The 24,496-nt window shown below is 34.8% G+C and overlaps 1 protein-coding gene across 4 annotated transcripts in view; it reads right to left on the reverse strand.

Moving 5' to 3' along the window:
- The window catches only part of LOC126850758 (protein expanded), a 158,214-nt gene that overhangs the window by 83,528 nt on the left and 50,190 nt on the right, over positions 1–24,496 (reverse strand). For all 4 annotated transcript variants that reach the window (XM_050594054.1, XM_050594057.1, XM_050594055.1 and 1 more), the window contains one exon: positions 12,096–12,140. The gene's annotated coding sequence lies outside the window, so the exon portion shown is untranslated. The remainder of the gene's footprint in view (positions 1–12,095; positions 12,141–24,496) is intronic.

Below are 24,496 nucleotides of genomic sequence, written 5' to 3' on the forward strand. Positions count from 1 at the left end.
ATCGGATCGGCATTTATACACTATTTTTATTCATTATTTATATGCAAACTGTACATGTCTGAGTATAAATATAATATTTTGAATCTTCTTATAATTGTCTTTGTGTTATTAAATTTTAAAGTTAATTTACTTTGAATTGCAACAAACAAATAAACAATAAGACTTCATATCTTTATCAATCGATGTGTAACATACATGCTACTTTTTAATTCATTTTTCTTATAGTCAAACTTTTAGATAAGCTAAAATACTATTCAGAAATTTAACATAAAAGTTCAATATCTCGGAATAGAACGAGCCGCCGCGCGATCTTATATACTGTTGCTGATGTCTTTTCATTCACAGGTTGAGCTTCCACTGGCACGTCTTGAAGTGGCGCGAGTTTGAATCATTGCTAGGTGTGCGCAAGCTTTCCATATTAAGAGACACGATAGTGTCTCGCGTCAAGTTCAATGCGAAGCAGTCCGGGTATCTTCTCGCGAATCAGCAAGATTATTAGATATCGGACCTCAATAACGGTTCGATCGTATTTTTAGTAGGCTCAATTGATAGCTTGGGTTTGAAATATGTAATAAAAATGTCTTTTCTTTTTTTCTACCTATATCGTGAACGGAGATAATATAACGCAAAGTTAAAATGTCTAAAATTTTATTTAGGATATGTTTCCGTCATCATCGCAGCTCCAAGTCTCCAATGCGCATGTATGAAAACAATTGGAGCGTTCGTCATAAGATTGCGTTAATGTCGCTTCATGATGTTACTTCTCGCGTCCGTACCTGCTTTTGCAAGTACAGGTTAATTTGACAAGGTTAAATAATTTTCAACATAAGAGTGCAATAGTAAATGAAATACTTATTAAAAATATCGCGGAATAATGCAAGAAAAAATATCAAGAGATATAATAAGAAGAACCCGCGAATAGTACGAGGAAAAATATTCTGTATCTCGCCCCAAGCAAAGATCACGCACCGCAACGATGAGCATCGTGAGTATAATGCAAAATAAAGCAACAAGAAAAAAAATGATAAAATGATTAAGGTAAAGTCGTAAGAAATTATTAACGTTTATAAATTATAAAAGTATCGCGGAATAGTGTAAGGAAAAAAAATGATTTTTTTAAATCGATTATTTTGGACAAATTAGATTATTGTGATTATCGAGAACAAATTAAAATTTATAAGACTTTACTTTTGTGATCATATAGAATGCCTTTGGGGAGGAGATCAATATAAAAATTTCAGTAAATTAAGGCGCTAAAAATGTCTTGCTTAAAGCCAAAATAACATTTGGGCAATCAGATTTTAATATTTTAATATAATAGTATAAATTCTTTTTCATTAAACTATTAATATTTAATATGCATTACATTATTTCCCAAAATATAAAATACAAGAATTAATTTTTTTTAAGCATTGAGCATTTTATATAATATCTATTTTTTTTACGCAGTTGAGTATTTTATTGTACATTAAAATTTGAAACATTGAATATAATGTATGTTTTTTTTGACACATTGGGATATTTTAAATAAAATATTTATTTTTTCGCGCACTAGAGTATTTTGTATTAATATTTATATAAATAGATAAATAGATAGATATTGGTTTTATTGATCCCTTGAGGTTACAATCTCTTTCAAATACACTTCCAACTTACACTATAGCTTACAAACTAACATAATTCTAACTTATCCTAGCTTAACCTCTACCTGATCCTACGCATACACACACTATTATTTGCCCTACTCTAATGTGGATCTCCGCTTCCGATTTATGTCGCGGTTCCTTTCAGCCATCCTCATTCCTTCTTCTCACATCATTCTCTCCACTCATTCCCATTCTTTCTCTTCCCCCCATCTATCCCCCTCTCAGATCAAATCCTCTCTTCCCTCATCATTTCCTCCCTCACCTCTTAATCTCTCTAATTCCCTCAATCACCTCTCTCCCTCACCTTCTTCCCTCAACTTCTTCCCCAACCTTTCCCAACATGTCCTGCCATTCCATTCCATTTCCCAATTCTCCATGTTTCTCTTCCACATATTCTACAATTTGTTCTTGCTTCATCTTTCCAGTACCAGCTCCCCCTCATTCCGTTTCCCAACCTGTACCTTACAACTTTTTGCCATCTACTTTCCCCCATTCTCTTTTCAAGTATTCCGGAATCCCATTCCTCTTGATTTCTCTATAATACTCATTATATCTTGACCCTTCTATCCTTTTCCATATTTTTTTTCTATATCTCTCTTCACAAAATAGCCGAAATCCAGCACTCCTTCCAACCTTTTCGCTTCTACCTCCACCATGTCCATACCTCTATCTTCAAAAAACCCACATCTTTCCTTTTCCCATTTCGATAAATCCTTTTTTCTCTTACATCTCTCTCTCAATTCCTCCCAACACCTTCTCCCAATCATACTCTCTCTACCTTCCTCCAGCCTTTTCTCGAACCCCTATGCCCTTCTCCCCGCCCTATCTCTTAACTTCTCCCTCTGTAATTCCTCCCTTATCATAGCCCGACGTTCCCCATTCTACTCCTAGCATCCATCTTAGGTATCTTTCCTGCAGCCTCTCCTTCCTCTTTTTCCAGCCCCAAATTTCCACTCCATACCCCATCACTGTTCACACCAGTTTATCAAAGAGCCATAATCTCCTTCCTCAATCACTCTTAAATTTCCTCTTATCAATTCCACAAACTTAGCCCATTACAGCATCGCCCTTTCTTAACCTATCCCTTATATGCGCATCTTGTCCTCCATTCTTCTGCATTGCATAACTCAGGTAAAAAAACTCTTTTACCTCCTTTATCATCTCCATCTATCCTCTCTATCTCTAACTTACACTCTTTTCTTTTCCTCCTCCTTTCCTGAACCTTAATTTTTGATTTTCCCACATTTAACTCTAACCCCTTCTTTTCAAGATAACCCTCTAACCTTTCATAATACTCCTCATTTCATCCTCCTTCTCCGCAATCAAAATCACATTATTCGCGTATGCCAAGGTATAAATCTTTTCCTCCCCTAATCTAACCCCTCTCCATCCTTCTCTTTTCATTACTTCTTTCATATCCGTCGTCACCAAATTAAGCAAGTTAGGGCTTAATAGGCACCCCTGCCTTACTCCCCTTTCTATCCAAAACCGTGCTCCCATATTCTCCCCCTTCCTCACCTTGTTTCTAGGTTCCATCAAAATATCTTCACTCTTTCTAATCAATCCTTCTCTCACCCCCCTCTCTCTCATTGCCTCCACCAAGTTCCTCATATCCAGAATCAAACGCTGCTTTCAGATTTATAAAGAACGCCATTAATTTTCTTTTCTTCTTTCCCAGCTGCCTATTCACCTATTAGTTCAGCGCATATATGTTGTCCGTCGTTCCTAGCCCTTTTCTGAATACCGCCTGATTCTGCGGCACCAATCCCTTTCTCTTCACCTCATCACTTAGTCTACTTGCTAACACTGAAGCGTATATCTTATATAGCGTCGGCGTCAGCGACACCACTATACTCTTCTATTCTCTCTCCGTCTCCCTTCTTTAACACCGGTATTATCACCCTTCACTCCACTCATCAATTTACCCTTCCACATCCTATTACATATTCTCCACACCCATTCCTCCATATTCTTCTCTCCGTATTTCCATCCAGACCTCCGGAATTCCATCCCTATCGCTTTATTATTCTTCTGTATTTCAATCGCCAACCTTATCTCATTCCTACTTATTTCCCCCTCCTTATCCACCTTAATTCCTTCCTCTGATCCTATCCATTCCTGCCTTCCACCTCCATTCCATTCCTGTCCTCCATTCCTCCTCCTTTCTCTCTCTGTTCCTTCCTCCCTTTGCTCTTCCTCTCCTTCTCTTCCTTTCCTATCTTTCCTTCCATCTCCTTCTTTCTCCAGCTCCTCAGCTCTCTTCTTACTATATTTTTTTTCTCCTTACACTTATTATCCCACCATCCTCTCTTTCTTCTTACCTCTTTTGTTACGCACTCACCTATCATAACTTTCTTTATCTTGTTTCTCATATTCCCCCACATCTCTTCTACATCATCCTCCACTTTCTGTACATTTTCTAACGCCATCCTAAACTATTCCCTACCCTCTAGTGTCTACACTCATTTTTTATCCGTCTTCTCCTTCCTTCCTAACTTTTTCTCCTCCCCTCCTTTTATCCGCAGTTGAATGTTGATCCGGTCTATATTATCCTGCCACCACCGCCACCTCTTCGTCCCCAGCCTGTATTATTCCCCTGTATATGTCCATTTCCCCCTCTGCATCTCCCTCCGTGCAACCATTAAATATTGTCTATCCTGTCTTTTCTATCTATCTTCAGCAACTCCCTTCCCTCCTTATTAATTCTTTTGTCCTTAGACTTCCTTCCCTTCCCTTCCTCCTATCCTTTGCCTATTCTTTCTCCCTCCTTAACTGTTTTCGCGTTAAAGTCTCCATCAATAAATATTCTACTGTTTTCTTCCTTCTTCTCCGCCCATTCATTCAACTTTTCCAACTTCCTGTCTATATCCTCTCTAATATACATTCCTATTACTCCATTTTTTGCTCTCCACTTTAGTCGCTACTTCCATTAGACCATCCATCTTTCTTGTCTCCACCTTAAATTCCTTTCTTATTCCTATCAACATCCTTCCCATTGCCCTATTATTCATCCTCCATTCTTCCATCTCTATCCATTCCTATTCCATCCATCCTTCCACTCTCCATATCTCCCATCTCCTTCCATCCCACCTCCATCCTTCTCCACTCCACCACCACCCCTTCATTCCATTCCATCCTTCCTTTCCTCCCCATCCCATTTCCACCATTTCTCATATTCTTATTCTTCCTATCAAATTTTCCTTTCCTTCTTCTCCTCATCCCTCGCTGATTAGAAGAGATACCTCTAATCTCCATCTCATTTTCCTTTCCTTCCACGTTCAATCCTTCATAATTCTTTCTTTCCTATCTTTCAAAAACTTCTTCCTGTTCCAAATCTCTCTTCTTTGATCCTCGTTTTTCAACTTTACTACCACCATCTCCCTTTCTCCCTCCATACTTCCACCTATCTTTCTCACCTCGATCTCCGCCTTAACTCCAATGCCATCGAACACCTCTTCTACCACCACCCTTCTCCTCCCTTCTTTTACTTCCATCCCTTTAATCAGCACCTTTTTTCCTTTCCCTCCTTTTCATTCTACTTTCCATCTCTTTTATCCGATTCCTTATCACTTCATTTACCCCCACAACCGCTTAACTCTCTCGCCCATATCGCGATTTTTTAACTTCTCTATTTTCCCCTCCAATCCTTTAATATGACTTTTTAGCTTTTCTCTCTCTTCCGTCTATCTTTTTTCCCTCTCTCTAAATTCCCATCTTAAGTTTTCTATCTCCTCACTCACCCTTTCCCTTTGCTCCTTGATGCTCTCCTTAACCTTCTCTTTCATATTTCTAATTTCTTTCCTCCACCCCTAACCTTCCTTTCTCCGGAGCTTTTCGTAATCCTTTTTTTACTACTTCTAAAAATAACTTCTTCTTCCATCTCTAACCCCGGTTCCTCTCTTTTTCTTTTTAACAACTCCTCTACATTTCCGTAGCTACTTCTTCTCTCTATTGTTTTTTTTTATAGCAAACTGCGCCATCTTGTTGTCCCGCCCTCTATACAGAATTTTGCCACTAACCCATTGCCACTCTCTATGTCCTGTAGCACTGCCGTTCTTACTCATCCTTACGCCTTCCTTACCTCCTTACTTCTCACCTTCCACCCATCCTTCACACCTCTTCCACTCTTCACTTTCTCACTCTGCACTCTGCACAACACACACGTTAAGCCACCACGAGGCACATTTCTTGACACCGGAAACGGAAGTCCCATTAATATCTATATGTTACTTTTATATGCATTAAAGTATTTTAATTTCTAGTACATTAATTTCTACATATTCAATTATTAATGTCAATTTTTTCTACGTATTATATTTTTACTTTTTACACTCCAGTTTTCTTATGTATTAATATTTTAATCATAATAATATTGTAATACGCACTGGAGTTGACGCTTTTTTTCTATGCATTATATTTATTTTTTATTTATTTTCATATTGTTTATATTTATATAATAATCATTCTATGTCGAAATACTCTTAGCGTCCTGTTACGAATCAGCTTCTTCATCGCTGTCTAATTTATCCTCACTTTGTTCTAATACTTCTATATTTTTAATTTTTATATCTTTTATATTTTTGCAGAGCTTTTCTTAATTAAAACTTTATAATATTACTTAATAATGTTAATAATTTTATAAATCTAAATTGTTTACAGAACATGTAAAGTTAAAATAAAAACACTTTTTAGTTAAAATACTTTTATAATATTATTAATTGATTTATTTGTGCTTTATATACGACTTGCCTATTACGCTTTATATACAACTCCAAAATTGCAAATCTTTAATTTCTATTTTATTACTTTTAAAATATTTTTTACTATATAAACTCAAGTTATTGATTAACCCTTTCGCTACGGCGGGCCTTGCCGCGGAGTGCCTCGTCTAGAACGGAGCGCTGTGCCGAAAGTGGGAACATTAAGCGCGCGCAGTCTTTAGCATTCGGGGCCAAGACTTTTTCTCAAAAACGACTTTGTGACATTACTTTTAGAAACAAAATGATTCGTGTTCATAATTTTTCCATGGAGGTATTTTTAATTCAACAATATAATTAATATTTTTATATTATACAACAATATAGGAACTATAATTATAATATAATATTAAACAGTAATTTTTAATAATAATATTCTGTATGAAATTTTTCAAAACACGGGTAGACGCATAAACCAACATCACAGTTCTTACATTGATATCGTGTTTGACTGGTTTTATCGTTCTTTTGCATACTACACATTTTCTTAGTGGACTTTTTCTCTTCGTCTTGTTATTCTCATAAAGTGATGGAAAATGTCTTGCAGTAAGACGCGTTGTGTTGATATGACCAGATTTATTAACATCCTTCGTGGCTTTTGATGAATGGTAGCGCCTTAAAATTTGTCGAATTAATTCAAGATGGAATTTAGCCATCGATATATATTTCCCACTTTTCAACTTATATAGACAATAGGCGTTCCATATGCATATATCCAATAAGTGGAAAAAATACTTCTTATACCACTTTAAATTTTTTCTTTGGGAATGAATTGTACTTATTATCATGTCAGTTTTATCCACGGCTCCCATAGAACGATTATAATCAACGACACATTTTGGTTTTATGATCATTTCCTTTGTACGATAATGGATTTTTGTATCGACAAATTCTTCGGTGTGAAAGGTCGATAACATGTACACCTCCCTTTTGTCATGCCATTTCATGGCTAGCAAACATTCTGACGACCAGAAACTCGCCTCGCCTTTTTTCAATTTTTTATCCATTCTTGGCATACCTTTGCGTCTTTTTTCACGGTGCCACAGGCGTTAGTACCATTCTTGTGCAAAAAATAAACAGTGCTGGACTTGTGTACCAGTTATCAACAAATAGAGTATGCCCTTTTTCTAAATATGGTTTGAGTAACTGGACAACAATGTTCCCAGATTTTCCAAGATTTGCATCTGTGTTGGTAATATTGGAGAGGGATCCGTCGTAAATTATAAAGTCTTGAACAAATCCAGATTCCTTATCACATAACACAAAGGACTTAATACCAAATCTGTTCCTCTTTGATGGAATATATTGTTTGAAGGACAATCTGCCCTTATATAACAACAAACTTTCGTCAATGCATAAATCTTGGAAGGGATACAACGCATTCTTGAAGCTTTCTCTAAGCATATCACAAATTTCCCGAATTTTATATAATCTATCAACATTTGCTTGCATATCATTGGTATTAAAATGTAAAATTTTTAGTAAATGTAAAAATCGGTCCCTTGACATTATTTCACCAAAAATTTTGCTTCTCAAAAGCTCATCGTTTGCCCAATACTCAGAGTGAGATAGTTTTTATTCCGCGACATCAACATCTTTATACAGAGGAAACGATACATTTCATCAAGAGAAGTCCCTCGTGAAGGACTCGGAGCGTTATTATTATTTATGCATTCCTCATAATCGTTTGTTGTTTTGACAATAAATTCCACAAAGCTCTCGGAGAAAAATAGCTGGAAGTAGTCAAGAATTGATGCGGAGTGGCTAATTGGTACTCTTATTCCGGAATTTCGTTTCGAAAAATGATGAAGTTTGGGTCGCGCCGGTTCGGTAGTCCATGTAATATCCAATATATTTTTCCCGATTTTTTCGAATTTTGATCTTCGGATTCTGAAGTGCTCAATATACTCTTTCGAGTTCTTTTGTACGAAATAACACTCTCATCTTCCGATTGCGATTCATTATGCCGCTTTCTTTTATTATTTTGATTTTTATTGTTTCTAATCATTTTCTGGAACGGGTCAAATATTTAAAAATTTATTGCAGTTGCAGAAAAATATAGAAGTTAGAAAAATAATCAGTTATACCTTTGTCTTGCTGTACGTCTGATATATTATTTTTATAATTTTAATATAATTGTATCACAATTCACTATATTTATATAAATTTACTGCAATTTTGTCACAGATACGTCTGGTTTCTATCCTCTGATACATTCGACTTACGACTAACTAAGTATAATTATACATTTGAGGCCCACGGGTCGAACGTTGCAATAGCGCTTGCAAAAGCGACTAAAGTCGTTCTGCGCGGATTTGACATCTTGCGGGGAAGCGACTAAAGTCGTTTTGCACGTTTTATTGGTGGATTCTTGGTATTGATGGGCTTTTGTAGTGTTTTTACAATAAGATCGGATACATATGAGTATTAGGTCAACGTACATTGCGTCGAGCAAGCTCGCAGGTGCTAGCGGGAAGATTGGGGTAAGGAGGGAAGAGATTAAGATAAGCGACGTCTTCTCGGGATAATTTATGGCTTTTGTGCATGCTTCGATGGATCCCGGACATACACTGTCCAAATGTAGACGAAATACATAGATCGGGAGCATAGTAACGGGTGCATAAAGCTGCCACAATGTCTATTGCGAAAAACCTAAAGTTTCAAAAACTACAACTATTTTGTGAAGTCATTTTGCGTACGAATTGTAAAAATCGCCCGCTACCCGATGAGAGTTCGGTGGCAAAGTACCCGCGCAAGATGTGTTAACATTTGGTTCCATTTTTCGAGCGGGTGACTAAAGTCACCCGTCGGGTATGCGTGTCGTTTCGTGGCGGGTGACTATAGTCACCCGTAGTAGCGAAAGGGTTAAGCCTATTAGTTTGATTGCTTTACATGTCATTAAAATAATATATACATATATATATATATATATATATATATATATATATATATATATTTTAATGACATGTAAAACAATCAAACTATATGTATATATTATTTTAATGACTATATATGTATATATTATTTTAATGACATGTAAAGCAATCAAACTAATAGGCTTAATCAATAACTTGAGTTTATATAGTAAAAAATATTTTAAAAGTAATAAAATAGAAATTAAAGATTTGCAATTTTGGAGTTGTATATAAAGCGTAATAGGCAAGTCGTATATAAAGCACAAATAAATCAATTAATAATATTATAAAAGTATTTTAACTAAAAAAGTGTTTTTATTGTAACTTTACATGTTCTGTAAACAATATAGATTTATGAAATTATTAACATTATTAAGTAATATTATAAAGTTTTAATTAAGAAAAGCTCTGCAAAAAATATAAAAGATATAAAAATTAAAAATATAGAAGTATTAGAACAAAGTGAGGATAAATTAGACAGCGATGAAGAAGCTGATTCGTAACAGGACGCTAAGAGTATTTCGACATAGAATGATTATTATATAAATATAAACAATATGAAAATAAATAAAAAATAAATATAATGCATAGAAAAAAAGCGTCAACTCCAGTGCGTATTACAATATTATTATGATTAAAATATTAATACATAAGAAAATTGGAGTATAAAAAGTAAAAATATAATACGTAGAAAAAAATTGATATTAATAATCGAATATATAGAAATTAATGCAAAATACTTCAGTGCATAACAGTTGCATAGATATTAATGCAAAATACTCTAATGCGCAAAGAAACAAATATTTTAATTTTAAATATTCTAATGTGTCAAAAAAACAGACATTATATTCAATGTTTCAAATTTTAATGTACAATAAAATACTCAACTGCGTAAAAATATAGATATTATATAAAATAACTCAATGCTTAAAAAAAATTAAATTTTGTATTATATATTTTGGGAAATAATCCAATGAAAAAGAAATTACATTATTTATACTATTTATACTATTAAAATATTAAAACCTGGTTGCACTAATATTATTTTGGTTTTAAGCAAGACATCTTAAGCATCTTAATTTACTGAAATTTTTATATTGATCTCCTTCCTAAAGGCATTCTATATGATCACAAGAATAAAATCTTATAAATCTTATAAATTTTAATTTGTTCTCGATAATCATAATAACTTAATTTTGTCCAAAATGACATCGATTAGAAGATATCATTTCTTTTCCTTTTATTCCGCGATACTTTTATAATTTATAATTGTTAATAATTTCTTACGACTTAATCATTTTATCATTTTTCTTCTTGTTACATTATTCTGCGATATTCTTACTCGTTGCGGCACGTAATCTTTGCTTGGCGCGAGATAGAGAATATTCTTCCTTGCACTATTCTGCGATATTTTTAATAAGTATTTCATTTACTATTGCACTCTTGTGTTGAAAATTATTAACCTTGTCAAATTAATCTGTATTTGCAAAAGCAGGTACGAACGCGAGAAGTAACATCATGAAGCGCCATTAATGCAATCTTATGAAGCGAATACTCCAACCGTACAAATTTTCGTACATGCGCATTGGGGACTTGAAGCGGCGATGATGGAGACTTGGAGCGGTGATGACGTATCTTAAATAAAATTTTAGACATTTCGACTTTGCATTATATTTCCTCCGTACATGATATAGTTAAAAAAAAGTAAATTTTTATATAATTCAAACTATTGATTAAGCCTACTAAAAATACGATCGGTTCAACCGTTATTGAGGTCCGATAATCTAATATACTCGCACCTTGCTGATTCGCGTGAAAATAACCGGAATTCCTCGCTGCTTTGCATTAGCGCGAGACACTAGCATGTTTCTTGATATAAATGCGGCTATTATATGTGACAGTGTTCCAGAATTCGCAGATGCGGAATGCACAATGTGATTGTGTAAGACAGCGTGCTAGAAGAAGCAACTCTTTTCTCTGGCAAAATTGCGTCTAAACACTACTTTTTAAATAAAAACAACTTTAAGCTCGAATGAACGCTCTAGGTTACTCATAAATCAGAAGCAGGCGCGCGACATGGCGCGTGAGCGTGTAAACTATTTTACTATTTTGCTAAAGATTTTATAAGAACTATACATGTGATATCTAAATATTGCTATTTTAAATACAATTTACTTAATAAGAAAACATTTTCTAATTGAAATCACCAAAGCAATGAGTGAAAGTAAAATAAATAGATAACGTGAATAACTTTGATCCAAGATTATTGCTCCTTCCAACGCCAACATTCTAAAAAAGTTTATGATCCTGAAAAGGGTCTAACCCTAAGGCTCGATTAAGTTATAAGGAAATGTTACTCAAGATTATGTCCTTGACAATATATATCAAGGTCGGAATTGCCTTTTCTATACTACATAATTACTAAGTTAATTTTACCCTACTTATTTTAAATAACAAGAGGCATTTACAAACATATATCATTAGGTATTTACAAACTTATATCATTAGGAAATCCAATGAATTTGTTTTACAATAGTGTTTGCCTTAACGTTTTTCAGAAGGACATTTTAAGCAATGAGAAACATTTTAAAAATGGTTATGAAACATTTCGAAGAAACTTTTGTGAAAGGTTTCTGAAACAAATATGTGCTACTTCTGGGACATACATATATTATATTTACTTTATCACATACATATTAAGAGAGAATATAAAACGAATCTTTAACTAAAATATTGAAGAATATGTACAAAAAAATAAAAAGAAAAAGAATTTTTACCTAAATTCTCCCGTCCTCTGAATCCTCCGTCTTTCACGAATTTAGCTGCAACACATAAAAATTAATTATAAATAGTTAAAATTGTAATAGTAGTTTATTATTTTGCATTATCTCAAGAAATTATGAGGATATTGTCCTTTTAATTATAAAATATATTTACTACCTAATGTTTTTTATTAAAAAATTTGACAACACTATTAACTCTCAAAAAAACACAGAGAATTTAAACAACATATACGATAGATTAATAAAGGTCATTTAATCATTCTCAGTATCCCAAACATAGTGGTTGACACAATGTCAGTTTGACATTTCGATTTTTCTCTTTCTACTTTTTAACTATAACGTAGGTACATAATTCCGTTTATTTCATTTGTAACGTGACTATCATTATTTATAATATTGTTATTTTAGTTCACTTGATAAGGACCAAAACCATATGGTCGAAACGTCGTGATAAAACAATCAAACAATAAATTGTCAGTTTGGTCGTATAAACATCCGTCTATTAATTTATCTACCGGCAACATTTTAAAATTAAACATAAGGATATTTACTATCATTTGTAAGTCTCTATTGCAAAAATATTGATTTACATAAATACAGAAAGATAAAAAAATAGTAACGTTAAAAAAAAAGATATTGTTATATTATTTTTTGCTCTGTGAACGCTCAAATTTCTAATGATATATCTATTAAGCAAATAAATAAAAAATGAGTCCTCAAGAAACGCAATAGCAATATCTTAACAATAATATAGAAATCATCGATTATCTTTTTTATGCAAAAAATACGACATCGTATGGAAAACTTGATGTAAAATTTTACAGAATCTCTATAAAGTCTGTCTTCACTCCCTATATTTCGGAAATGGCTCAAAATTATGAAAAACCGCGAAATACATATTCCATCATTTCGAGAAGCAACTCTTTTAAGGAGGTTGAGGAAGTTATCTCTCCAAGAGGGTGACACTTAGGGGGATTATTCAAGTTAAACAGTTTTTAGGATCAAAGTTCGAAAAAGTTAATTTTCAAAATATCGTCACTCCCATTTTGAAAATCCTAATAAAACATTTGAGGTATGAAAGTTTATCTTTTTATCTTTATTTATATAAATTCAAGTCGATAAAACTCGTGTATTATGTAAAATATTTACATTATATCATACATTGTTGTATTCGTTTCAAACAGCATTACAACTTTTATCATATCGAAATGTTCACATTATTATAAAAAATTATGCGTACCTGTCCATTCGTTAATTCCCTCAAAAATTTCAAATGGAACTCTTATATTATAGTATATTATTTGAAAAGGCATAAAAAAAGAAAATTTTTGGCCCAAACGGAGATTGATACACAGATCCATTCGGAAGTTATATAGGATCAAAGTTCGAAAAAGTTAATTTTCAAAATATCGTCACTCCCATTTTGAAAATCCTAATAAAACATTTGAGGTATGAAGGTTTATCTTTTTATCTTTAATTATTTTTTAAAATCTTTTTCATAAAAAAAATCAGATTTGACCTTGATTGTTTTTTAAAAAAATACGCAAAAAACTGTTTAACTCAAGATGATCACATTCAAGATGACCAAATTTTTTTTTTATTAAATCAAAGTCAAATCTGAATTTTTTTATAGAAAATACTTAAAAAAACGAATGCTTTCACAACTCGAACGTTTTTTTAAGATTTGAGAATAGTCAGTCAATCTCTAATGCACGAGTCAGAAGTTGACCATAACGCAGAGTAGAAAGTGAAAAGGTAAACGCCTGCGATATTTCAAGTCGATAAAACTCGTGTATTATGCAAAATATTTACATTATATCATACATTGTTGTATTCGTTTCAAACAGTACTACAACTTTTATCATATCGAAATGTTCACATTATTATAAAAAATTATGCGTACCTGTTCATTCGTTAACACAAATAGCTTTTAAAAGCAATCGCTATACTTATAATAGAATTCAGTTTGAACTATTTAATTTGATATACATATATTTGTTAAATATCTCTTCTAGTCTATCTTTTTTAAAAGATAAAAGGAAGTAACCATTTTTAATGGGACACTCCTTATATACTCAGCCTGTAATATAGTACACTTTTGCCATTGACTTTAGGCCATAAATGCAAATTTTACATTTTATACCCGCTGCCGGCGCTGTAGAGGGGACACACAAGCGTAAACTGTGTACATGTAATGTACAGATCGTTCTGCGCATAAGTATTATACAAAAAATGAAGTAAAAAAAGAAAGAGAGTATGTGTGGAAAGAGATAGAAAGGATGTGAAAAAGATGTGCGAATGTAGGGAGTATACGGAGGAAGGGCTAAGGGCCGGAATAGAAAACATAAAACAAGTATATGGTATAAGTTAGAAAAAAATAAGAAATAAAAGGAAAGGAATGGCCTAGAGAGCAGCTAAAGAGTAGAATGGCTGAGACATAAAGTGGCTAAGGAATGATTAATGTTGTAAGTAAGACAATTTTGCATTCTCTTCTATCTAAACCGCGCTCTATGGTCTGGGATCCTATTATATGTAAGTTGGCACGCCTGTAAGCTGTGTGGGAGTGGCAGATTGTGAGACTGCGCACGAATCGAATTAACGTTACGGTAGTTTTTTTGTTCTGTGCAATAAAGGATTCCATTCGTGAATCATTACGTCTCCTTTCAATCACGAAAGTCATCAGATTATGGGTCCAGAACGTTCTTGAGCCCGGTGAACATTTAATAGATCTTTTTCAATGTGTGAAATAAGTCTCATGTCGGCACGCACACGTCGTCAATATGGCGGATGTAGAAAAGTACAAAATTCCTCTTTTCGACGGTTCTAATTTCGGGAACTGAAAGTTCAGAATGGAGACTTTACTGAACGAGTTTGATCCGTTGGAATTCGTTAAAAATCTGTATCATAGCATGATCGAATTTTCGGGAACTGACTCGACTGTGAAAACTGCGCAAAAGCAATTAGAACTGAAAAATCTAGAAAAACGTGATCGGAAGTGTCGCTCTCAGATAATTCAACGTGTCGCGGATAGTCACTTAGAGTATGTAAAAGATTGTGATAGTGCATACGGGATCTGGATGCTATTAATAGAAACATTTGAGCGGAAAAACATAACGAGTCAGTTGTTACTGCGGAAGAAACTCTTGCTAATGAAGTTTCATCCAAATCGTGAAACAATGGCGAATCTATCTCGCAGACGTACCGGAAAGCTTTGACGATATAAATTCTCGGGAAGACAAAGAGGAATGGCTGCAAGCAGTTAATGAAAAAATAAGTGCTCTAAAGAAGAGTAATACTTAGACTCTGTGTACCTTACCGATAGAGAAAAGGACTATTAATAATAGATGGATTTTTAAGGTCAAATTCAATGATTTAGGTAACATCGCGCGTAGGAAAACAAGGTTAGTAATTAAAGGATGTTCCCAACGGCTTGGCTTTGATTATAACGAAACGTACGCTCCGGTAGCGCGTCTAACAACTTTGAGAGTTTTATTAGCAATTATTAATGAAAGAAATTTGCTCGTATATTAAATGGATGAAGATGGCTGAAGAATGCATTTTTACATAGCGATCTAGAGAAAGAAGTCTTTACGAAGATACTCGAAGGCGTTGAAGCAGTTAATACTCAGGTCTGTAAACTGAAAACATTGTACGGTCTTAAACAGAAACCTTGTGCCTGGAATAGTACTTTTGATACCTTCATGAAGACTTTGGGAATAAAAAACTCAGACGCTGATCGATGTTTGTATATAGGCGAATTCTGAGACACAAAAATCTACGTGTTACTGTATGTCAATGACATAATTATCGCGGGGAATAATGATAAAAAGATACAAGAAATAAAAGTTGCATTGAAAAATAAATTCTTCATGAAAGATTTGGAAAAACTCAGCACTTTTCTGAGAATTAAAATATCAAACACAAGCGAAGATCTTTTTCTTAGTCAAGAGCCATGCCTTAAGAAATTGTTAACTAAATTCAACATGAGTGAGTGTAAATCAGTTAGAATGCCGATGGAAATTGGTTTTGTTAACGACAGTCAAAACGATTTGAATGTCAACAAACTGTATCGCGACTTGGTAAAGTATTTAATGTATTTAACGCAAACGACTAGAGCCGATTTTAATTTCTCAGTAATTTTTTTAGCAGATTTCAAAATGAACCGAAGGAAATTCATTGGAAAAGATTAAAAAGAATCCTGTGATATATACAGGAAACACTAAACTATGGCGTAATTTATTGTAAATCGAAAAGGGATATCAGAGAACCCTTGACTGGATTTGCGGATGCTAACTGGGAAAGTACGGAAGATAGAAAATCTACGTCTGGCTTTGTGTATCAATTGTTCGGGAACACAATATATTGAGCCACGCGAAGGCAAAATACAGTTGCTCAGTCCTCAACGGAAGCTGAATTTGTTACTTTAGCAATATGTGCGACAGAATATCTCTGATTAAGGAATCTTATGAACGATCTCGATGTAATTGAAGATAGCCCTGTAGTAATATATGAAGACAATCAAGCATGTATTCATTCTCTAAAAAAATGGAAACATAAACGGTTAAAACATGTCGATATTAAATATAATTTTGTAAAAGATTTACTCGCCAACAAACAAATTGAAGTCAAATATATTAGAACGGACGTACAAACAGCTGATATTATAAATCTCTAACAGGAGATAGATTTGCGATATTATGAGATAAGCTGAAATTTTGCTACGTCGCGCTTTCTCTATCTATGAATAGAAGATTCTATTCATACATAGTTATCATCATGAATACTCCAGAAATACTACCGAGCGTAACAAAATCGTAAAAGTTATATTAAAAGATTTGTTGCGTTTCAATATTAAAATAATATATAAAAGAAAATATTATACTATTTAAATATATGAAAACTAAATTTGTTAGTTGCTCTAAACTCTAAAGTATTAAGAATCGACAATAGTTATCACGGAATTTACATAACGCGAATATCGAATGAATTAAATAAAAAAATTGTTTGTATTAAGTATGTTTCGCACGCTTTTCATTAATTGCTAATTAGATTGTAACAAGCAGGAGATTGTGCGCGTAAGACATACACATTCCGGCGGGAAATATACCTTCTTTTAATTAGTGTATTAATCAATACGCATTGGTTCTTTGTTTCCTTTTTCTCCTTTTAAGTAATAAAGTGTTTCATATTAAAAATCTACGTGTTAATTTCTTATAATCCACAAACATTTTCTTTCAAAAAATTATTTTTATCATCCAACTTGTGTGTGTACATTTACTCGTGTGTGTACATTTTTAGTATCAAAACATTCAAAGCGTTCGCACATGCGACGCAATTCGCACCGTGAGGACTGTACCACCACGCCGAACTACGTGAGTAGGATAGTAATCGGCATGCTTCGGCATCCATTCCTGATCCCTGTGTAGCACATTCTCCAGATTCAAAACCAACTGCTGACACTAGGCAACTACCCATTGTTAGGCCGGGCTTCCCGGTCACTGGCACAAGCACACCGCGCACCTACGCTATACCAAGCGACGGATTAACCGTGGTTAGGCCGAATTCCCCGATTGTTTGAGCGGCGCTAACCAGATAAGATAACGTTGACGCCTCATACATCTACTCAGCTACTTATTACATCGACCGTTCTTACGAATATCGCATTTCTCCGATTTTGTTGTATCTACTGACCGTTCCTTGTAATAACCGCGCTTATCTAGTTTATTGTACCGACCAACAGCTTCTTGTAAATACGCGCTAGATTATTATACCGACTGACCGCTATAAATACCAGATTTAACTAGTTGTAATACTCCCGATTACTTCTTGTAATCACTGTACTTATGAACCACGAGCCCGCACGATTGATATAATTCAGCGGCGCTTCTTAGCTGGCTACGCGCATCTATTAACGCTATTTTATGCTACCATCACATAAACTTTACCGCGTCCAACGCTTGGCTTAATATTTGTATCGGCTTTATCAAAAAGTTTAATAAATTAATTTACACTAAAATACGAGCAAATTTGAGTTTTCCCTTCTCCCCGAATTCCGGTGAGCCTGATCCACGATGTCGGGAAAGGTGAACTATTACATGACATCCGAACAGGAACCTGACTAGTGGAGATTCCAGTTCGCTCAACCTACTTAGCCTGCTTAGCAAGAATGCATTCCGTTTCATACATTGAGCGCATAGATCGCCTGAAAATCTATAGTTCACGTTACTTATATTATAGATTTTCAAACGATTTATGCGCTCTATGCATGAAACAGAACGCAACCCTAAACAACTTTAAAAAGGACGAACTCGTAAAACTATTAGCGGCACGCGGGACAGTAGGAGCACTCGACGAGCTACGCCGACAACTCCGCCGGATTGTTTCGCGAAATCCAACCCTCTTTGCATCCCGCCCTAATATCCCGGAAAACAGCCAAATGCTACGACTAAAGACCCACCCATGAGCACGACTGAACTAGCCGACTCAACACGGGTGAATCAAATCCGCAAGTAAGGTTGCCATTTTGATGGCAATACCTCCCTGGTATTCTTGAAACGTGTAGAGAAGGTCAAAAGTTATCGTTTTACTAACGACCAGCTGCTGTTGAGTTTTCCCGAGTTACTGCAAGGCGCCCCCTCTGTTGTGGTACCGCAATTGCCGAGACCAGTGGGTAGGCTGGGCTGACTTCTGCCGAGATTTTTGTGCGCAATACCTCCCGCGAGAATACTAGTACCAGTTCCGAAGTACTATCTTGTGGCGCAAACAACCTCGAGAACCCTTTCAAAAATACGCAACCGAGATTATGACCATGCGGCAGGCAAGAGGACTACCCGTCCGAAAATAATTAGAATAATTATATGTCAACATGAACCTGGAATACCGATTGTACATCCAGAGGGCAGAGATCACCAGCGCTAACGAGCTCAGTGCTTTAGTCTCCGATATCGAGGAGACCACCAAAAGCAGAAGCAGCAGCGAGAGAAAAAAGATGATCGCTGGACCAACCGTGATCCGCGTCGCCGTCTACAACCGAGACTATTGTTGGCATTGCAAACAACGCGAGCATATTTGGCAAGACTGCCAAAGATCACCAAAGAAATTTTGCTCGCGATGCAGGAAAGACGATGTGTTAACTCGCGATTGTCACCTGCATGCAGGAAACGGAGCTCGGGCCGGACAGACCGCCATTATCCAGTCCAAATCCGAGTAAAGTTTACTCCCAGGCCGTATATACCGATTCGCCTGGCACGACAAACATTGTGAGCACTCCTGGACTCTAGCTCGGAGGTCTCCTTTCTCAGCGCCGAAACCGCTTGCCGACTTGGCTTATTACACCGATTATTCTTACAAATACCGCACCTCTACGGTTTTGTTGTATCTATCGATCGTTTCTTGTAATTATCGCGGTTATTTAGTTTATTATACAGCTCCTTGTAAATAATTGTGTTTATCATACCGCGATCGACCGCTCTTATAAATACCGCGCTTCTCCAATTTAGTGTATTATACCGACCGCTCCTTGTAATTACCGCATTGATCTAATTCAGTGCTCGGAAATAGTTGCCCTTTTCAGGCCGATATCTAAAACGATGCCTACGATCCCCTCACTACCATTCTAGGCTCGATGGCCGAGCCGCCGATCGCACGTGTAACTCTATACCTCAAGAGCATCCCGATTTAAAAAAAGGCTGAGATCGTATCTTCCGTCAAATGGGCGTTAAAATTTGCTTTGCCGGATAATTTGTATATTATTAATATATTATATATGTTACAATAATAGACAAATGGACAACTATCTTCGAGCACTGATCTAGTTTATTGTACCGACCAATCATTCCTTGTAAATACACGCTTATCCAGATTATTATACCGACCGATCTTGTAAATATCTGCTTGACCAGCTGTAATACCCCCGATCGCTTTTTGTAATCACCGTATTTACCATGTAAGACTTTGCCACGCATAAACTACGAGCCCGCACGATTGACATAATTCAGCGGCTTTTCTTATCTGGCTACAACGCCTATTAACGTTCGTTATCTAACGCTTATAGCATAAGCTTTATCATACCCAGCGCTTGGCTTAGTATTTGTATTGGCTTTATCAAAGAGTTTAATAAACCGATTTACATTGGAGGACGAGCAAGTTTGAGTTTCTTCTTTCTCCCGAGTCCTAGCATCGGTGAGCTTGATTCGCGGCATCGGAAAAGGTGAACTGTTACAATGTGTTCAATATATAATAATCATAATACTGTTTTCAATACGCTGTAATTAACAATTTGCTTACATTCTTTATAAATTATCCGTTATTTAGCTGAATTTCTATTTTGCTAGTGTTATGATTACCATAAACAAATTTTTTTAATATTATGGCAAATATGCATCTCCCCCTCCCAATGTCTCAAGAATAAATAAATCAGCTAAGAATATATGGCGTGCACAACAGAAAATTTTGAAATCGCGCGAAGTTGCATGTCAAGTGCTTTTCTTTTGCCCGCGCTCTCGAATCCACTTGCACACCTCAGTTAATAAATATCAATGCAAGAGATCTGGATTTTTTTTTTACGTCTTTCGATTTGTTCTCACGCTGACCGATGCGACCAGGACGAGAGTTATCAACGCGAACAAAACACATTTCTCGCAACGAACAATAGCAATACTTTGTAATTGTTACATTTTATTTACTGTATCTAAGAGGGAATAAATTGTTATTAAGAATAATCCGATTCTGATTATTTCATGGACTCGTCCTTCACCTCACCCACAAATACATATTAAAACATAGTAAATCTTCCCTACTCACGCATGAAATTTAAAAAGAAAGAAGTATTTTATAATTTTACTTTATTATAAAATGAAAGAATAATGGTGGGAAAGGTGCTGAGCACTTCCTACTATCCCAAAAAAATTCGAATCTAACCCAAACTTAATGCTAATTTAAAATTAAAAATCTAATTAGGGTGGGACGGGGGTATAAGGGGAGGGAAGCGTCTCCCTTGCCCACTCTTTTACTTTATAATTCATATATTTGCCATATATGTGTAATGTATGTATTAGGGTGGTCGCTAAAAAAAAATTAAAGGACATTAAAAAGATAATTAGGAGGAGCTGTTGCTCCCTAAAAAAGTAGTAATTGATAAAGAAAAAGTTCTGTAAAACCTCAAGTCTGTAAATTAAAAGGAACAGATGCCTCATAAAAATACAATTTAATAATTTAACAATTTAATAATTTGGTTTTTTTTCATTTTATCCATTTTTCCGTTTTTTTTTCAAGATTTTGCTTATTTTGGGTATGATAAATATATATAACAATGAATGTTACACAACAACCACTCAAGCAAGGGCATAGTGATTATGAGTTGTGAGACTGGAGAAGAAATAAAAAATTTAAAAACTACAACACAAACCAAATTGGGTGAAAAGTTTAAAGTTACTTAATCATCGCGGATGAATGAAACCTAAAATAAAAATAGTCAATATTGACAAAGAAGAAAGAAAATTGGGTGTGAGGATAATAATAGATATAATTAATAAACGGAAATTACATTAAATGAAGGATTTCATGTGTGAATATCAAAGAGAATACTTAAAAAGAAGAGAAATGATAATAGTCAATCCGGAAGAAAAAGAAGGTAATAATTAAATTCCGTAATAATTAAAGCAGATGAAAAAACATAAATTAATTGAATAAAGAAAAATCAAATGTAGGATAGAAAAAATGTCTTGTGTTCAATCATATTAGTGTTAAAACATGTTTAAATGCTGAGGTTCATCATTATATTGCAGAAAAATTGTACACTAAATGAAACATGCCACAAATATATAGAAAATCATAAAGCAAATGAATGCACGGCAACTAAGAAAAGAATATGTAAATGTCTGAAATTCAAACATATAATCTAAAGATAAGTAAGCATGATGTACTTAATCCGAACATTTAAGAGGGCAAAAGAAAAAGAGGAAATGGAAGGATATTAAATAGCAGTTACAGAAAAAAAAGAGCTAATATTATATATTATATAAACGGGTAAAATCTGATAGCGCATAATGAGATACAGCATCAGATCATGAAGAAAATGAAAATTATAAAATTATCGGAGACTCGATTAACTGCTAAAATTGAAGGTAGTGAACGTGCCGAGTTATAGTATTAAATTAGATGTGATGCGAAAAATATAAGAACAGGACAAACGATTTTATATGTATTAAAAGATGATATTAAATATAAAATGATATTGGCAAACAAAATAGTATCAAACGGCTGGTGTGTTGTGATAGAAGTTAAAAAGAAATTATAAAACTGTGAAAGTATAAAACTGTGATAATAATATAATATCATTATCACAGCGATTGGGACTTGGTTAGAAGGCGTGTGAGTAAGCGGACGCGTGCATAGTGCGTGAAGTAGTTTTTATTAAATATTTATCGTATTGCGAATAAGCAGAGGTGTATAAGATAGGTAAGAGAAGAGAATAAATAGATGAGAAGAAGTGTGATTGAAGAAAAGAGCAGAAATATAATAGCTAGGACATTATTTAGAGGTAAACAAAGATAGAGGTTAAGATGGTGAGGAGACTGGGCAACGGAGAGAATGCCGATAAGGAAGAAACGGATAAAAATGGTAAATTATCATCAGAGAAAGTCGCGTCAGAGTTATTCGAAGATCAAAGTAAGTCAAAGTCAGGTCCGAGTCATAAAGAAATGAATCCGAGAATAAAGCGTCGTCAGGTCATCGTCGATCATCATAAAGATCGATAAAGAATAGATCTCGATCAATTCAACAAAGTCACTCGGCATCAATTATCATCATCAGTCGTTGTCAGTTCGAATAGTCAATAAAGTCGATCGTCATAATAGGTCACGGATCCGGCGTAAATCAAGAAAAAGGAAGAATAAATCAAGATCGATCATCGGTTCAGATAAAATCGATCGCGTTTCCATCGGTTAAATCGCTTCGATAATCCGTCGAGATCGAATGGACCATATGCTCATCATCGCTCGTCACAGTCGATCGCTTTCATCGGATCCGGGCTATTCGCTAATTCTTTCTCGGAAGAATCGCGTCCGCGTCGTCAAAGACAATCCGGCATCCAGCTGGACAATGCAAAACAAAGTATCAATCAAATCGGCAAGAGCTAGAAGATAAAGTACATCGAGGAAAGGTGAAGAGAATGAAAGCGGATTCAATAAATCAGGAGTCGGCATTGTCAAAGGTATTAATATAAAATATTATATAATTGAGGGCAAAAAAATCATATTTTGGAATGGTCGTTTGAGTGAGAAGTAAAGGTCTAGATTTTTGGAAATATATTGAAGGTTTTGATTTTATCAGTTTAAGTGAAACCTGGATAGATGAAGAGAAAGTTGAAAAACAGATTGCCTAAGACACATGTTTGAGGATGTAAATATGCAATAAAAGAAAGAAAAAGAAGAGGTAGAGCAAAGGGAGGTTTTATAATAAGTAAAAGAAGAAATTGGGGTAGGGGAGCTAATAAAATAATAAGTGTAGATGAGGAAGAGTATGTAGTTATAGAAATAGAAAAAAGGTATATTATATATTATCTTTGTTTATAATAAAGAAAATTGGAATATTTTAGAAATGGACAGAAGGAATCAAGCAAATGTAAAGTGAAAGCGATTTAATATCGAATAGGTGAACTAGGAGGAGGTGAGAATCAGGAGAGTAAATCAAGAATCAAAATAAATGGAGAATTATCGAATATATTGAGGAAAGGATGCTATGTATTAATGGATTGACGGAAGGAGATTGGGAAAGGTCATATGAAATTATAGAATGCAATGATCAATTATGTTTGTAGTGAAGAATGCATGATATTAGATTCGAACAAGGTGGATCATACGATTAAAATCGTCGACAGTCGATCGGCATCAGAATATTGGGATGAAGAATCTCTGTCAACTATCGAAGATCGTTAGAAGCTCGTCGGCAAGATCAGATCGGCTCGTCATCAGCATCATCATCATCAGATCATCAGAGATCGATCCAGGACTCGTCGGATCAGTCAAGATCACGATCAAAGATCGAGATGCATCAGGCGATCGGGCTGCGATACAGAGTCAAGACGTCGCAGTCAAAGTCAATAAATCATCGAATTCATAAGGAACGGTCGGACGTCGATAATCAAGAGTCGGAAATCATTTCATGACTTAATTGAAAGGAGAGATAATAGAAAAAGATGAAGAATTCAGAGAAAACAGGTATGCAGATGAGGAAATAATAAGGATAAAGGAAGATCAAGCAAGAAGTCAAATAGAGAAAGAGGAGATTTGAAATGTGGTAAAGAAATTAAAAAAGAAGAAAGCAGTTGGCGTAGACGGTATACCCATGGAAGCTTGGAAGTCTGGAGGAAGCGCAGCATGGGAAGGACTGGTGGA

The sequence above is a fragment of the Cataglyphis hispanica genome, chromosome 7, assembly GCF_021464435.1.
Source record: "Cataglyphis hispanica isolate Lineage 1 chromosome 7, ULB_Chis1_1.0, whole genome shotgun sequence".
Lineage (NCBI taxonomy): Eukaryota > Metazoa > Arthropoda > Insecta > Hymenoptera > Formicidae > Cataglyphis > Cataglyphis hispanica.